This window comes from Cryptotermes secundus, unplaced genomic scaffold (assembly GCF_002891405.2).
Source record: "Cryptotermes secundus unplaced genomic scaffold, Csec_1.0 scaffold885, whole genome shotgun sequence".
NCBI classification, from domain to species: domain Eukaryota; kingdom Metazoa; phylum Arthropoda; class Insecta; order Blattodea; family Kalotermitidae; genus Cryptotermes; species Cryptotermes secundus.
This window is the reverse complement of record NW_019731235.1, coordinates 23,593-38,581: the sequence shown is the minus strand read 5'-3', so window position 1 is coordinate 38,581 and position 14,989 is coordinate 23,593. Positions and strand designations below refer to the sequence as shown.

Here is a 14,989-nt window from a genome sequence, read left to right as displayed (position 1 = left end):
CACCTATAACTTAATCTGAGGTGAGATACATGAACGGCAATGCTATCTAAACGCAGAGTAAAGAAAGTTAATTGATTTAAATGTACTGCACATTTAGTGCAGATATTGCGCTAAACTCCGTTACTCCTATATAAATGTTTTATGTGTAAACCCATTGCTAGGCAACGACTCGGTAAACACATTCCTTCGGAGGCGTACGAGCACAACAATAGGACGTCAATTGCTAGGCAACGGATCAGTAAACAAATCTTCTCACAATAGAAATATTGTGTTCTCTGCGTTGTCCGTGCCAGCGGGTTATAAAGGGAAAAAGATCGTTTGTGTTAGTTTGTGTCTAGAATTGGGTCGAGTTCTGGAGATGACAGTCGAAGGTGATTGAGAAGAAATTACAAGAAAAAAATAAGGTGTAAAAAGAACACTTCCTATGTGATTTGGAGTGATAATGAGACTGTCATAAATCCGTTCCCAGGAAACGACTAGTGAAGACTGAGGACCCTAGTGTGTGTGTAACGTTGAACTGTAAAGTGTGTAGAACAGAGAAAGCGCTGTATTACCTGTAGTCCACAGTTGTGTGAATGTATAAGGTGTCAATAATTCAAACATCCAATCCAAGACCTATCTTAGAAGTGACTCGCAACCCTAGCACGTGACAATATAACAGTATATAGATACAGATATTAGATATGTAATGTTTAATAAGGTAAATTTCGCTTTCTTGATACGTCTAACATCAATCTTTAAATTCTGTCTCATTTTGTCCCCAACTTGCACTTTAAAAATTATAATTGTTCTCCACGTATAATTACTCACGCCATTCCGAGTGCAGCTAATTCCGTTCCCTTTTCCTTCACATGTATAAAGAGCGGGTAAAAATAAACACTTTTCTTTCCTCAAGTTTTACTCTCTGAATATCTATTTACGAAAAACATTTATTTCGCACATACTATGTAGGAATGTGTAATATATATCTGAACTATAAGCCAGTTCACAATAATTTGTGTGAAAATATATTTTAAAGTATGTTTTAAATAATAACATTTGATATAGCTTTCTTTAAGTTCCAGAATATACTATAAAGAAATGAATTACCACATAAAGAAAACTGATTCCTTGGTAGATTTATCTTGAAAAAGGAATGTTCTTCAGTGATTCAGTATTGAGGGGGTGGGTTTCCCCATGCACCGCGACTGATATTCTATTGTACATCCCCCTTTTAATTTCTACCGTCCCCATCCCTACCGATACTGGTGCTCGCTATCAGCCCCTTTCTGCCAGCGAGGTTTTTACCCTCTACTTGGCAGTGGTATCTAATAGTTAGTCCCTTTCTGTCAGCGAGGTCGTCCCTCCTCTGGCAGTGGTACCTAATACTTCCCCATCTATCGGAGGCATTGGAAACTATTTGGGCGGGAATCTTTTTGGCCTAATTTAGCTCAGAGGCCTCCTAGAGGTATGAGGTTCTTTTACGTGCCGTAAATCTACGACAGGGGACCCACGGCTTAAAAGTCCCTCCCGTAGGACTTGTTCCCTGAATTTTTCCGCCCCCTTAAAAATTCCACGACCTCCGCCGGGTTTGAACCCACGTACCTTGAGTCAAGAGGTGGGAACGTTACTCCTAGACTATGGAAGCCGCTCAAGGAATGTTCTTGCTTCGGGCTTTATTGTATTCTTTCATTTTGTATTCCAGTGCAGATCCAGATTGATCCTCCATAAATTTTAGGTTCTTCATACTGCTCCCAAAACCGAACCCTACAGTCACTTTAGCCTTCTATACGGTTACTTTTTTCGGCTGTAAAATAAAGTTCTTTTCATGATATTCAATAAAATATACAAAATGTATTGTTCAAATTCTGCATAATTTTATTTTGGTGGTTTACTGTGTTATCTTGTTAAGAAAGCCTGCAGTTTGCTTCTGGGTTCCCTCTGTACAGCTTCATATCGCGATGTTTAGGCATACGGATTGCCTCTTTACCCTTTTGATTCTTGTCTTCCGCTTCTTGACTCTTCCTTCTTAGCCTACATTTTGCACTCTTTCATAAAGCTCTAATAGCAAGTTCCTATGATTTTGTAAAGGGATTACCAGGTTTTAGTTCTCCTTGCGATATAAATTTTTATTATAAATAACAAGCTTGCTTTTCGATCGTCTAATCTTATTATAAGCTGCATTCTTCTGAGTAGCTTATTATCCACAAAACAGCTGAGCAGACACTCTGATATATTCAGAATTACAATACGTCACTCCATGTGGTTTATTCCATTAATTTTTATTTACATATTTATTACCGTATCTACAAGGTAAAAAACCGTTTGCACTCGCAGTTTTCTTTTCTCCCCCCCCCTTTGGCGCTACAGCCCTCATTTGGGCCTAGGTCTACCTCCATGAAACTCTCCGTTTCACTTCGGTTTGCTAGATCTTAGACATATGGTAGGACTCCTTGGGCGGGTGATCAGCTCGTCGCAAGGCCTCTACCTGTACACAAACACAGAAAAACGCACACACACATCCATGCCCTGACTGGGACCCAGTTTTCTTTGTGACAACTTAATATATTTAATTGGCAGAAGTGTCCTTCCTTTGTCCTGAAATTCCATAATTTTTCCTTTCTTCTCAACACACCACGAAGCCACATATTGCCATAACGCTATGGACTTGAATTCTGGATGTACTCTATTCGAATCTTGGCCAGACTGAGGGATTTCCTAGTTTCATTCCAGAAAAATTCCAAGGATAACACCTTGATTAGGCCAATACCGCATCCTTCCAAATTCGTTCTAATTCACAATTTGTAAAATACCCCCTCCCCAAAATAATACCAACTCGTGTGTAAGGATAACAGGCTTACGATTTGTATAGCATTTAAAAATGGGTTGGTAAACGCGAAAATGGACTTGAAGAAAATGCTACATTTGTAAAGAATATAGATCTATACTTCAAACCTGAGGAATTTATACGAAGACTCCATTAGATCACTACAGCCTTCTTACACATCCTTACATTATTTGCTATTCATTGTAACATTTGACGTTATATGTACTAATATCTTCGTAAAATACGCCACAAAAACTTTCGAAACAACTGTCCTGCGTGAAAATCATTCGGCTTTGTCAAACTGTACGTCTGAACAGCGCCACCTGCCAACTGGGTTATGGTAAGTTCTACTGAACATTCACTAGTCTGTTGGGGTTGGGACCTCCAGTAGCCATGAGAAGGGAATGTTGTGCTATATCAAAAGTTGCTGTGCCTTTTTGGTGACACGATTTCAGCTGTCGGTGAGTTTACATAGCAGATTACGTATTCCGTGTCGCATGTGCATGAGTTTGTTTGGGCAGAAGGAATTCGAGTATGCAGGCTATACAAAAAGCATAACTAATGTGTCGATATTGTGCGTAACGAACTGTAGATATACAGAAATAAGCTTCATAAAAATGGATGTTCTGCAACATGGATTGAAAGAAGTATTGTAATGGGGAAATATCAAGAGCAAACGCTATTTAAACTTGAAATAAATTACACATAAACAGCATTCATTATAAGAGGTATGGGCTAAATTATAAGTAATATTACGAAAGTACATTTCATGAAACATTTTGCAATCTATAAATTTCTGAAGAAGATATGTTGTTCCACTGATAAATGTTGGACATTTTCAATGGTTTCCCTTGTAGGAAAATGGAACGACGTTCTAGAAGCTTGCTCTGTTTCAATTTTCTAGTAAAAGTACGGAGCCCAATCTGTTAGGTCCATTACACTGAACCAAAACCCTGTTTCCAGGGATATACGTAAATCAGGGGCGTATCTCCGAACACACACATTGTGTTCATGAATATGCAAATGGCTCCGGCAAGTTAAACATTCAGACAGCCTTAAGTTTCACCTATTCTACTAGGATATACAAGACCGTTTATAAGTGAGCATGCCTACAGTATGCTCTCATATTCACAGCGATATCCCTTTGCACGGAACTCCATTACAAATCTACAACGGTCTTATTAGTAATTACTAATTTGTAATTCTGAAATAAGTGGTTATTACAAGGTGCTTCATCTCCCATTATCATCTCTACACGTTGTTACAAGGACTGAGGAGCGTTTAGCTAATTCCATTGACTAGAATTTTGTTTGAGAAGTCAACAGTTCCGTAGCTTATTAAGGAATTCATCATCTTTATTAAAACAAAAAATGTATTTCTTCATATACTTCATCGAATAATTTTTAAAGACTTCGGATAATAGTACCATAATTTGAATTGAAGTTCTCTCTACCTCTGCGGTCCTGGTTCGTTCCCAGGTCAGGTCACATGGGATTTATGGTGGACATAATGGTAACGAGGGCATGTTTTCTCGAAATACTTCGGTTTCATCTGCCAATTTTTATTCCACCAACTCTTCCATATTCATTAACCATTCTATTACAGACTCTAGGCAGACTCGATGTTAACGGCGTCATTACGTAACAAAATACCTTAAGACCCGGAGGACCGACAACGCGTTCAAATTGTCGGTGAAACCGGATCACGTGTCTGAATTATGAAAGAATGTGGGCACCGAAATACCTTGAAATTTATCCCTTTTAAATATTGATTTCTGGGCAGTGCCTTGTGCCCACATTAATTGGAGTTGCTGTAAGGACTCATGTGCTGGAATCAAATATGCAGATAACCGACACGTGCACTGTTGAGCATCTGACCAGAAAAACTTCATTAACAATCCTTCATGACGTAGGTATTCAGTATCTCAACAACTTTCTCTTTTTAGTATGGCTTATACAAATGGCAAAATGACATCTACCCAAGCTCATTTCTTGGGTTCCTTGCACTGAAAACGTTACATGCGTCGCAATCTTAATATGGGCCACTCTGTGTTCATTGGGATGTGTAAATGTCGGAGGGTGCACAGAGCCCGCTGTTGTGGTGGCATCTTATTCCCTGATCCTGAAGAAAAATTCATGTTACACGCAATTTGCCACGCTGTCTTACAGAGTACTCAGTAATTTTAGAGCCATATATTCATATATGCCAAGGGGGTTTAAGAGGAAGTACCATGCTATTTTCATTAAGTATTTATTTATAAGCGGGGCAAGCAGTAGCTTGGTTGGTTGAGGCACTATGCTACATGCCAGAAGGTCGCAGATTCGAGTGCCGATGAGGTGGATATTTTCAATTTACTTAATCCTTCCAGCCGCATTATGGCGCTGGGGTCGACTCAGCCTCTAACAGAAATGAGTACCAGGAATATTCTTGGAATGCTCTTGGGAGTAAAGGGCGGCCGGCGCGTAGGGCTGACAACTTTACCACCATCTATGAGCGGATTGTCTGGTAAATGTGGGAACCTCAACATGTCACAACCCTATGGGCCTTCAAGGTCTGTTACAGGGATACCTTTACTTATACATATTTTTATCAGTAACCGTTTCGAAAATTCATTAGTTTCTTATCACCCAAATAATTTATAGTAAACCTGCATATACTAAACATGTTGTAAAAATCGCAACATAAATTCTTTAGCCTCAACAGAGTCGCAGACAGAAGTTGGAACAATATGATTTGAATGGGAAATTATACTGAGGCTGCTGAGAGGAATCTCAGGAACCGTTGCCCCATTCATTTTTCTTAGTCTGTTTCGCCTGCATCTTTAGCCTACTTCTATTCATTCCCCTCAGGATATTTATTTATTCTGATCACAGGAATGTTGATACTGATTATCACATACGATGACTAGCGACAACCCCTTTCGGCTAGTTGACATAGGGCAGAGAGTGCTGGATGGGAACAGAGCGGCAGACAGAGCACCGTCGTTCCCACGTCACTCGCTCACCCATGGAGCTGAGGCCTTCTTGAGAAGCTGCCAATTGTACAGCTACTCAAGAACTTCATAGCATTTTATGGAACCCGATGGTTCATTACCGTATTCAGAAGAGCCCTCCAGTGGTCCCTGTCATGAGCCAGATCATTCCGTACCATCCAAACCTATCTATCTAAGATCCATTTTAATATTGTCCGCCCACCTACGTCTTGGTCTTCCCAGTGGTCTCTTTCCTTCTGACTTTCCCACTAACATCCTATTTGCATTCCTATTTTCCCCCATGTCGTCCCAATCATACGTGACGTATCTTCCCACACTCACAGGGTGACTGACCCTTATTCCGTTCCAGGTTCTTTACGTTCGTCTAAGTTTGTTATAGTAACCGAGCGTCGCAAATATGTCCAGACGGGCTAACATTCACGGCATGGGACTTTCGATTCCATTCACTACCTCCCTCTGAAGGGCTCTGAGGCCCACAGGTCCCCGTCCACTAAATATCCATTTCTGTTTTGCCTAAAGTAAGCAGTCCCCTCAAACGATACGTATTTGCATTCAGACTTTCAAACAGTAACAATACTTTGACTGTACATTTGATACGGTTGTCGGATGACTTATATGGCGTCCATTTATAAATGAAGAGTACCACTAGTTATAATCTGTGATAAGAAGGTAAGCGCAAAGATTGTCATGTCTCATATAATAGCTGTAACAATTCGTACTGCTACAACAACAACAACAACAACAACAACAACAGTAATTCAATTCAATTCAATTCAATTCGTGTTTATTTACGTGCAAATTTAACAGCACAGAGGCCAATTACAAAGCTAGCACGAATAGAGAAATACACAAAAATAATTAAAAAACAAAATACAAAAATGATAGTCTATATTAATTACACAGTTAACATGAATAAAGATACAGAAGGAAACATACACAGACAAATAATAATAATAAAAATAATAACAGTAATAGTAAAGTAAAAAAAGTAAAGCTATCCCTGTACCAGGCTGTAAAGGCCCATAGAGTTGTGAGACGTTGAGGGTCCTACATTATATAGACAATCGGCTCATAGGTGGCGGTAAGGTTGTCAGCCTTACGCGCCGGCCGCGCTTTACTCAGGAAAATTATTTAATTAATTCCTGGTACTCATTTCTGTGTAACGATAATATCAAGTGTATAATATTAAGAACAAGAAGAATTTAATAATATATGACCTTGATATATGATTCCCAGGAATCGAATATCTTGTAGCAGAAGAAAGTTATCTGAAATAGAACAGAAATAAATTTGTATTAGTATATTTTGTTCCGCCGGTCACGGTAGCCGAGCGGTCTAAGGCATGTACTGTCTTCGCTCGCTTGGAAACCGGGATCGTGGTTTCGAATCCCACTCAGGGTATGGATGTTTGTGTGCGTTTTTCTGTGTTTGTGTACAGGTAGAGGCCTTGCGACGAGCTGATCACCTGCTCAAGGAGTCCTACCGAATGTGTAAGATCTAGAAAAACCCTAGACCCACTGGGGCTGTAGTGCCAAGGGGGAAAAAATTGTGTTCCTCCTGTTGTGCACAGCCTATTTGTACGTGGGAAGTGATTCCTGCTGGATCAGTGTCTTCCTACTCTGTTGCACCTGGGAACATCTGCTGATTTGTCTCCGAGGTGTAATCCAGGCTGTTCAAAACTTAAAATTTTCCCATGAGAGCCACGTTACTCTTACTGGAACTTAAAGCTTGATATGAATTCTTGTCCCATACAGGTCGTTGATAAAGTTAACTATTAAAATCCGTGCGAAAATGTAATATCTCTTTCGAAGTATTTTTTCCAGCGTTATTAATTTCATGTACGTAATATCAGTTGTTTTTCAGTTAGGCTTAATTGTCGCTTGTGATATGAATTTTGTAAGAAAATTATACAAAAATGAGAAACATGTCACGAATAATTTCGCCTTTAACTACCGTGTAACAACAGCAACAACAACAACAACAACAACAACAACAACAACAACCCGAAAAACAATAAATATTAGTGGAAACTCCGATTGAAAATTTAACTTGGGGTTTGTGACAAAATTTCCCGTTCATTTATTTCTTTTCCGTCCCTTTCACATGCCCTAGATGTGATGTACAGAATATAAAAACCGAGGTCAACTAGCGGTTGAAGGCATCTGTCTCTCACTGAAGGTAATTATACAGCGTGATTCTGAAAGATGGACACAATTTCAATTGGCTATATTTCCTGAACTATATATTGCATTTGAATTCTGTAAAGTACACTTGAAAGAGGATGTTGTAAAGTTTCTAATATTACCGCTAGAGTACTCCAGCACCCCGTCAGTTGTAAGCGAGATGGCTACTATGCAACACAAGATTTTTTTGCATTCGTGAGTTCAGTAAAAGTGAGTCTGCGACAGCGGTGCAGCGTGCATTTCGTCGTAAGTTTAACATGCAACCTACAACGAGGAAGAGAATTTATCGTTGGAATAAACAATTTGATTAAACTGGCTCTCTGTGTAAGGGTAAAATCCCGAGCCGATCGCGTGTATCGGAGGAGAACGTGGAGTGCATTCGAGTGAACTTTGAGCGCAGCACAATGAAGTCAACCCATAGTGCTAGTAGAGAACTTGGACTATCGCAAACAATTGTGTGGCGTGTACCACCTCTTCCCACAAATTTGAATGACCTAAGAAACTGTATCACAGCTGCGGTGAACTCAGTGACGCAAGATATTTGTCATCGAGTGTAGGATGAATTCAGCTGCCGTCTAGATGTTATCCGTGCAGCCGGAGGAGTGGGGGCACATTGAACATCTATAAACTTCCATGTATGTATAATCAAGTGTAATTTACAGAATTCAAATGCAACATATAATTCAGGAAATATAGCCAATTGAAATTGTGTCCATCTTTCTGAATCACCCTGTATGTTCTCTGAAGATTCAAATATCCTGTATGCCTCCTATTATAAGCTTAAGAATAAGTAACTCAATCATTCACTCACTCGTGGAGCTGAGCCCTTCTTGAGAAGCCGCTAGTTGTGCAGCTACTCAAGAACTACCGAGCCCTTTATGGGACTTGAAGTTTCATTACCATGTTCATAAGAGCCCTCCACTGGTCCTTATCCTGAGCCAGATCAATCAAAGCCATACCATCTCATACTTTAAGGTCCATTTTAATATTGTTCACCCACCTACGCCTTTGTCTTCCCAATGATCTCTTTTCTANCACTCGTGGAGCTGAGCCCTTCTTGAGAAGCCGCTAGTTGTGCAGCTACTCAAGAACTACCGAGCCCTTTATGGGACTTGAAGTTTCATTACCATGTTCATAAGAGCCCTCCACTGGTCCTTATCCTGAGCCAGATCAATCAAATCCATACCATCTCATACTTTAAGGTCCATTTTAATATTGTTCACCCACCTACGCCTTTGTCTTCCCAATGATCTCTTTTCTATATATTAATATCAAAGAATCAATAATAATAATAATAATAATAATAGGAGTAATAATAATGACATTGTTATATTATGAATATAAAGAGTTTAGACAAATTTCAGGTTATACGAAAATGGTTGCAAGCATTTAGTAGACATTCCTAATACAACATTTTGTTTTAATCTCGGAATCGATAGATATTCATTAGATTTAATTTGCTCTAAATAGAATACGAAGCTAACACCATAAGATACACGGGATTTCTTTGAAACTCCTATTTTATTACAATTCAAAATCAGGTGAAACCGAAACTGCATCATGATTTATGTCTTAAGCAAAATACTGAGGGAAGATTAAGAATGCATGACGTAAAACCCTTTGATTTTTGCTTGCACATATATGTATAGATATATGTCTTTTAAATTCGCTTCAAGTGGGAGTGTGCAAAATCCAGCAGAAGAATCCGACTTTCATTTTTTCAATATGCTACTGTAGCTAGAAAAGAAAGAAAAAGTTTACGTGTGGTCGATATTTTTTATGTCGGAATGCAGCAGCGAAGCGTTTGCCCTTCTCTGGAATTTGGTTCCTGGAAACTGAACTCTCCTTCCTCCTACTTCGTCGAGAATTCTGTTCCGTGACTGGAAATTCAGACATAAAACCAAGTTTAAGGGAGAATTTATTTCATTTAACGGAGATTCCCATGTCAAGAAAATAGAAGAAGTTTTATAGACTTGTAGCCTGTATGTCATATAAATGTATTACGTTGTCTGCACAGATTCCATAACAAATAATATAAATCAGTGAGTACCACCGATTCATTCCGAGTTTGATTGGCTTAGGGGGTCTCAGATGAATATGGAATATAACGTAAAAGACGTTTAAAATTTTCAGACTGATTCGGAATTCTGTAATAGATATTTAACACGTTTTACAAATAGGTTATTTGTCGTAATTTATTTTCGTAAATATTTTGAGTAGTTCATGTTCCATTGCGCTTTCTGCACTCCTCTTGAAATAACCGTTCTTTTTAAGTCTACTTGCGGTAAGTGTGAAAACAGTCACATTAGCCATAGTTTCAGTTACGAAATTGCTTGTATCTGCATACGTTCCCACTCAATCATAAGCCACTGACTAAACAATTCTCTCTTTAATAATATCTTCATTTAGTTGTAATTGGGAAAAACTTGGGGGCCTTATATTTCTATATATTGCCGTCGTCGTTTTTTTTTTGTCGATTTATATAAATAACAAGTAACTCCAGAAACTAAGCGGCCTCCGTAGTCTAGGGTAACGTTCCCAACTCGTGACTCAAGGTACGCGGGTTCAAAACCGGCGGAGGTCGTGGAGTTTTTAAGGGCGGAAAAATTCAGGGAACAAGTCCTCCGGGAGGGACTTTAAGCCGTGGGTCCCGTGTCGTAGCTTTACGGCACGTAAAAGAACCTCATATCTCCAAAGGAGTTCACTGAGCCAAATTAACGGACGTTTCCCGCCCAACTGCAGTCTTTAATACCTCTGGTAGATGGGGGAAGCATTATAGATACCTCTCAGCTGGTAGAGCCGGTCTCGCTGGCTGGGCGGGACTGATGGTAAGCACCAGTACCGGTAGGATATAGAGACTGGTAGAATATCATAGAGGGACGCACAATGGACCAACAGTTGGTCTAAGTGCATGGGGAAACCCACCCTCTCCAATATAATACAAATACAAAACTCTAGAAACTAAACGCGACTGATTTCTCTTTTTCAAATATCACTTCATATTTATTCCTCAGCGGTTCTTGGCAATGCTTGTTCTAATCCACCAGTATTCATTCATTCATTCATCAATGGCTCCACAGCCCTCTGTTGGCCCCTGACCTCTTCTTTGTTTCCCTAATCTTTTCTACACAGACTGTAGGACTCCTTGGACGAGTGATCAGCCCGTCGCAAGGCCTCTACCTGCACACAAAACAACATAAACAGAATACACATCCATACTTTGAGTGTGATTCGAAACTAAGATCCAAGCTTTCATGGGATCGAAAAGACAGACTCTACCAAAGTTACTTTCATAATTGGCGGCGCCATAGCTCAAGCGTTTAGTCGCTGGCTTCCCACCGCGTCGGCCCGGGTTCGATCCCGGGTCTGGTCAAGTGGGATTTCTGGTGAACAATGTGGCGCTGGGGCAGGTTTCCTCCGAGCACTTAGGTTTCCCCTGCCAATCTTCATTCCCCCAGTTGCTCCACAATCACCCTCACCTATCATCTGGGGCAGGTACAATAGGCCAGAAGGTACCGCAGTACAAGGGACTTAGTCCAACTCCACTAGCAATAAAAAAATAATTTCATAATTGTGTAAATATACCGACAGTAACTATTCCTTGACAGCTCGGTGGGTGTCACGATTGGCTTATGAGTCCAATATTCATCCCGTCCCGGACCTGAGTCAACCGTCCCACTGATCTTGAAGTAAGAAATAATGAAAGCTTATCTCACTACACTGACAACCAGAAATCGAAATATTGGCTCAGGACCAACTTCATGTGTATGTCAGATACACATGTCCCATGTAATATCGGTACAAATAAATTTATTTCACTAAAGAATGTTTAAATTACATGTCATATTTCCGTCTCCTAGGCCTTGTAAGAACTTTACTTCTGGTCTTTACTAAGAATTACTTCATTGGTTTCAGGAAACCTGGTTGTAACATTTTTGATTACGAAAGTAAAGATGCTTTTCTATTTGTATTCTGTACATGAAGTATGCTGGTATAAAGGTAGAGAGAAAAATCGTTTTCATACGTCATGCATTCTTAAAGATAATAAAGCCCGTTTAGCAATCCTGGATTGTTATATTTTTCCCGCATATTGTTTCATTTTCACCTCTGTCTATTAATGTTTTGACCAATATAGTTCTCGTTCTTATAGAGTTTAAGCTGAGTTATATTCTGTTAGGAGAATCCTCGGTTTAGGTGTAGTAAGATGTTTATGAATATTTCATTTTGTTAATAAAATTTAAGAGTATTTGTTATCTCCAGCTACAACTTGACGTTCTTCTCTTTGGAGCATTTAATGTTCTATGTAGACCCCACATAGTAAAGAAATCGTTCTCTTCTGACAGTTTTATTAATTACAGGAAGTAAAAGAAGAGTGCGCCCATCTTGAATCTGATAATCCTTACTAAAAAGAACATAAATTAATTTTTTGGACATTTTTCTTAGACTGTGTATGTACTATTAGATATTGTTTCTACAGTGTAAATAAGCTTTAATCTCGAATGATTATATAAGGAGTTATTGTAATATTACGGGCGGATAAAATTTACCATGAAATGGATTGATATGTAAGCATATAAAACTTAAAGTTTTAAAGTATGTTAGTACAAGTTTAAAAATGAACAGTTTTAAAAATAATTTCAGAAAATGAAAACAAATTAAGAACAGTCACATGTTGATAGGTAACACGCTGTGAAATAAAAATAAACAAAATAAATTATATTTGAATATGTGTGGAGGAAGGGGAAAATGTTGCACGTGATTGACAAATGCAATGAGAATTTTGTGTCCAGTTATAAAACGTAAGGTGCTCATTTGAGAGTGGTTACTTGTGTATCTGCCGGAATAAGCAAAGTTTCCGATTTGCATTGCATTTGCTTGCAGCGTTGTGCACTCGAGAGATCCTTGGTAATTTCTTCGCCTTTTCTTCGTACGGGACTAATATGTTAGGCTATGTTGACAGATATTCAGTGTAAACACGTAGTATCCGGGATAATGCAGAGGGTATAGTGACTGGTTACGGGCTGGACGGCGAAGGGGTCGGAGTTCGAGTCCCCGTGGAAGGAAGACTTTTCTCCTCTCCACTTAGTCTAGACCGGCTTTTTGGGCCACCCACCCTCTTATTCAATGGACAACGGGGGCTCTTTCCCCTAGAGTAAAAGGGTAGGTGCGTGAACCTGGTAACTTGTCTCCAAATAGTGAAGAGGTCAAGAATACGTGGATCTATATATCCACTCCCTCATACATCTTTATGGCGTACTGTTTGAGTAAATAAGCACGGATACAAGTTTACTTTTACCTCAGACGCGAGTTCGAAGGGTTAATACTCGTATGTTGTGTAATATTATTATTGTATTATTTTGAGCTTGTGAAGAGTAACGTGTCCATCTTCATAAGGCCTTTGCTGTGTTTTTAGTCCAGTTCGCTTATTTTGAGAAATGAAAGAAGGCATTAGACACCTTGCTGTCTGTGTCTGTCTGTGCGTTTTATATCCACATAATTTCTGAAAGCCCCTATCATTACTACGCAACGGCTCGGTCAACGCTTTCCCTCGGCAACAAATACGCATGTTGCACGCATCGTTTTCTATAAGGTCCGTGTGATATCAAAAGAAAGTAGGCGATTAATTTCTCCCAGAAGTCCTTGTAATAAATCTGTTAGCGCTATTCCATACGTAAAATAAAAGCATGCTGGATTCCAGCATTAACTTCGTCTCCAAAAAAAAAAACGATATTGTTCGCCCCTGGAAAGAGTATTGTGTAGTGGCGAAATTGCTTTGTTGTTTAATTAGTTTCATCTATCTTGACAGGTGTGTAAGGCGTCCCCTCCACAGCTGCTCCTTGTCACCGGCTCTCTGCCGTCGTTTAAGTTGAAACCCCCCCAAGCACTGCAATCTCTGTGATCAATAAATTCCAGGGCTATCAGCCATTGAAACAAGCTCCGTGTGTATGTGTGTGTGTGTCCTTCAACTCAGTAGATAGGGTCTATTATCCACAAACGTGGATTTCTTTCGCTTTCAGTTCAAACTTTCTATCCAATAAAATACTTCCGTAACTTTACGAAGTAGGTCTAATTAAGTTTTAGACTGCAGTCATCACTTCTCCTGCGACTGCATGTCAGATCAGTGCGGTTTAGGACTTTCCCTTTCGCGGAATCTTATTTTGTAGACATTTAGTAGGAATCATTCGATAGGGATCGACCCTTCGCAAGGCCTATACATATACAGGACTACACAAACACACAAAAAAGTAGATATAGAGCAATGCCCCGGATGGGACTCGAAATAACAATCTTAACATTCGAGCGGTACACGCCTTAAACTACTTGGTCATTGTACTCAGAAGAGTACAACCGCTTCTAAGAATTAACACTCTTGTACGTGGTAGAGGCACAAAGGTTTGCATTTCTGTTCCGATATCGAGGTGAATGTAATCAGATTTTCGCTTTAATGAAATGCGACAGCTTCTCTCCGAATTCGAAAGGAAGTACATTTCGTGTTCCAAAACACAACGGCGCTACAGTTCTATTTTCAACAAAGTAAAATATTATCAAGTCTTCAGAAAATATTTAAGACACATCATTGACAAAATAATTTATTTACAACCCAAATTATAAGGACCCTTAAAATAAATATATTGCAGTAGGAATACAGGAAGCAACTCCACGAGTAACAGATAATTGTAGCATCGTCTTACGGTGAAAGGTTGTGAACTTTCCGCCTGTCACAGGAATTGAAGGATAATCCTTTTCGGCCGCACATGTCTGCTTATTATTAAGTTATTCCCAGACCTCTCCTCAGTCCGCTGCTTGAGATCAGCCCCTGCAGTGCTGATAAGGTACCCCTGTACTGAGAGGCAGGAAGCAATCGTGTGAATAACGCAAGAAAATTTCGCATAACAACAACCAATCCTGGGGCATCTCGATCAACCTTTTCCCAAATTAATAATTCATCAATCATCTTGCCACCCGACGCTATATTTTAGCTAGTAAGAGCGTCGCAAAATAACCCAC

General features: G+C 39.5%; 1 protein-coding gene across 1 annotated transcript in view; it reads right to left on the bottom strand.

The window, feature by feature from the left end:
* LOC111866614 (ras-related protein Rap-2a) overlaps positions 1-7,068 on the bottom strand; it is a 126,882-nt gene extending 119,814 nt beyond the window's left edge. Inside the window, exon 1 of the mRNA XM_023855735.2 lies at positions 7,016-7,068. The gene's annotated coding sequence lies outside the window, so the exon portion shown is untranslated. The remainder of the gene's footprint in view (positions 1-7,015) is intronic.
* Between the last annotated feature and the right edge of the window lie 7,921 nt (positions 7,069-14,989).